This window comes from Capricornis sumatraensis, chromosome 21, assembly GCF_032405125.1.
Source record: "Capricornis sumatraensis isolate serow.1 chromosome 21, serow.2, whole genome shotgun sequence".
NCBI lineage: Eukaryota > Metazoa > Chordata > Mammalia > Artiodactyla > Bovidae > Capricornis > Capricornis sumatraensis.
In genome coordinates, this window is record NC_091089.1 from 59,931,072 (window position 1) to 59,934,937 (window position 3,866).

A 3,866-nucleotide genomic window follows, 5' to 3' on the forward strand; every position below is an offset into this window, starting at 1 on the left:
GGAAGATTGAGCATTTAGGTCCCACAGTTCTTTAGGACCCATAGAACCCCTTAGATTCAAGCCTGCTATCAACCAGCCCGGGATTCTCTTGCCGGCAGGGGATGGTGACATGGGAGAGTCCTGCATAGTGAACTCTTCCTTGAGACTCCTCTATGCTTCTCTTACTAACGTGCTTGCCCCACCTGCAGAGTTCCTGCCTGAACAACCTCTTGGAATTCCTGCCCCCTTCACTTCTGCTACAAGTCTATCACTCTTGGTGCTAAACACTTCACATGAGTATTTTCCAGCGGGTAACACTTCTCTAGGCAGGAATTAATTCTGTGGAGCATTTGGTAAGGGAATTTACAACTATATTAGGCATAACTTGGTCTTTGAAAACTTACAGCTTTAGGGTTATGTTAATTATTCCAGTTACATAAGTAAGTAGGATACCTACATAAATATTTAACACCAGTGAAAGCTGAAGATGAAATATGAATTTAGTTGTATGGTAAATTTGAAAGCAGGCATATATTATGCTGATTCTGTACTGTCCTGTGAGTATATTTATTTCCCATTGGACATTTTTCTGGGACCTTTTTTTAATGAATTAAATACACACAAATAATTTATTGGCAAAGACCAAATGCTCTTTTAAGTAACAAGAGTATGACTTCTTTTATTGTATGTGTTTAAAATCACTTTTTTTTTTTTTTTTAACAAATATCTGTTCATGAAACAGTGTCTGTGGGGTTGTGATAAGAGATAACGAGGAAATGATTCATATATAGATTTTTGTTCAGCCGGAGCCTTTAAGGACTATTTAAAGTTTATATAAGGTGAACTTGAGCTCTCTATATTTTTGGTCTGAATACAAGTACCCACTCCTTTGATTATAGTTTTGTACACATTCCTATGGTTATTGCTTCCCCAGTCCTTGAGGTAAGGGTCTTAGGGTTCAGATTATTACCCACCACTTTATGCTGGACTAGTCGTGGGAAGGTAACAAACATGACTATTCATATAAAAGTTGAAGAAAGTGATTAAAAGTACCTCTGAGCTGTCTTATGGGAGTTTGAACTTAATGGCATGTGTGATCGTAGTATTTGAAATAGTGATCTCATTTGGCCAAAGATTTCCATGATGTCTGTAATGTTTACTGCATATTAAGAGATTGGGACTACTATATGCTGAGAAAATGATCCAAAGTGGTTTTAACTTTCTTATACCATTTCTAATCTGAGAAATCCACATTTAAAACACCGCTTCGTGGATCACGACTTTTGGCCATTCACTCATAGGAGGCAGTGAAACCCTCCACACTCTGTAAGCACTCGGGTGGCTGAAAAGTTGCTTGTTTATGTGGTTGTGCTTTGAGGATGTGCATGTGCTGTGACGTATTTTTAAACTACATTTTCAGAAGATATGCTTTCGTGCAGTCTCTCCTAACCACATTGGAAAATGGGTCATTCGTCTTATAAATGCATGATTTGAATTGCTCCCCCCCACACGTTCATGGGGGAGAACACTTTGGGGCCTTTGGCAGAGTGGATTTTTAAAAGCCCCTAAAGGGATGATAAAGGAGATGTTCAGTGTGGACATGGTAACTAAGCATCCCTTCAGTGGCCCCACAAATAGACCCTGTTGCGGTGGCGATGAAGCGTGTTTCACCCACAGGATGCGTAACAGGGATGCTAAGGAAGGGCGTTTGTTTTCACTCCACTTGGTGTTTATATACCTTTCTTTAAAGGCTCTTTGAGATGTCTTTACTCCGTTACTTGGAAAGGAAGGCGATTGTTCCCTTAGAGGCTGATGTTAAGGTTGGAAGTGCTTTCTACCCCTCCCTGCTATATTGACGCAAGCATAAGTGTCACTTGAGCCTTCTGGTGGCTGCCATTTTGGGGAGGGCCACTTGCAGTGGGAGTTCACTGCGGGGGAGGGGTGGGAGAGGCTGGCCATAGGGACTAGCTGTATCACCTCGCTGCCTCAGCATTCCAGTCTAAATAGTGACCATCCCCATAATTTGCAGTATAGAGAGAGATGAAAAAGAAATCACTCATGGTCTTGTAAATGCAGTAATAAACACTATTTTATAGTTCAATACGTTTATAATGCAGTAAGTGTGTTTGCTTTTATGGTTTAATTTTATTTGCTAATATAGGTTGACTATATTTTTAAAATTTTCTTTGTAAACAGAGTGCAGGCAACTACATCAAGTATTTCATCAATCCCGTTGTAACAGCTCCATGGCATTTCACGTGTGCTCATATGTATGAGGACATCATCTTTTCTTCCTCCGTGAAACGGGGATTACTAACATCCTGCTTTGTTGCCGTTGTTCAGTCACTAAGTTGTGTCTGACTCTTTGAGACCCCATGGACTGCAGCACACCAGGCTCCCCTGTCCTTCACTGTCTCCCAGAGTTTGCTCAGATTCATGTCCATTGAGTCAGGGATGCTATCTAATCATCTCATCCTCTACTGCCCACTTCTTTTGTCTTCAGTCCTTCCCAGCATCAGGGTCTTTTCCAATGAGTCAGCTCTTTGCATCAGGTGGCCAGCATATTGGAGCTTCCGCATCAATCCTTCCAATGAATATTCAGGTTTGATTTCCTTTAGGATTGACTAGTTTGGTCTCCTTGCAGCCCAAGAGACTCTCAAGAGTCTGCTTCAACACCACAGTTCGAAAGCATCAATTCTTTGTTGCTCGGCCTTCATTGTGGTCCAACTCTCAAATCTGTATACGACTCCTGGAAAAACCATAGCTTTGACTAGACGGACCTTTGTTGGCAAAGTGATGCTTCTGCATTTTAACACACTGTCTAGGTTTGTCATAGGTTTCCTTCCAAGGAGCAAGCGTCCTTTAATTTCATGGCTGCTTATTACCAGGTCATTCTGAGGACTCAAGATGATGTATACATAAGGCACCAAGCACAATGCTCTGCAGTCAGAAAGCACTTAATAAATAACATTGCAAGTTGCTGTTTGTATTCATAAGATTGTCCCTGCATTTCAGATCATCTGAGAATAATCATAAAAATTTATGACTGTTTTGAATTCTTACTATGTCTGCCTAGCCAACGTTCATAAAGGTGACCTCTGCGTCACATGCATTTGCTCTTGTCTGACTTTGGTTTCTCTGGAGCAGGTGTAGACAGCCTCCTTGAGGGCAGATTCTATATCTGCTTACCTCACCCCCACCCCCATTTCTTTGACCTTCCCCCTTGGTGCCCACCACAGTCCTTTGTCATGAGGGACACTCTATTTGAGGGATTAGTTACTGAACAATTTCTAATAAGGGAGCAGTTTCTGGGTGCCCGGTTCCCTTAGGACTTTGTGAGTTGCTATCTCTGTTGGCTCTATTAAGCTATTACTAGCGTAAAAGAAAAGTGTTTTCTTAATCTCTTGTGATTGCACATACATGGGAAAAACACGTAAGAGAAACTGCTGGAGATAAAGGCGCATCCCAACTGTCAGCCTCCTTTGGCGGCTGTCTGGACATGAATGAATGATACTTATTCTGTTGCATGATAGTGACACTACCAGAAGATAAGGAGACATTGGTTTTAATTAAAGTTGCTTAAAAAGGCAAACTCTTTCAGCTTAAATATTTTCATGAGCTGGTGCATATCTGCATAGACATAAACAGAACTGTGAATATCTGTGTCAGAGATAAACAGTTCCCTCACAGTGCTGCTGTCTCCCCACCCCGCCCTGCTCCCCGTGGGTCCCGGGGATCCAGGGTTGGGACCACCGAGTGACCTTGTTTTAGATGGCAAGGGATGAGGAGAGGGTTCATCCTGACCAGCTATTTCCAGCCTTGGGTGACGGGGAAGGCGCGGCTCCGGACAACAGAATCATTCCTGAGATATCCAAAAGTGTGTTTTT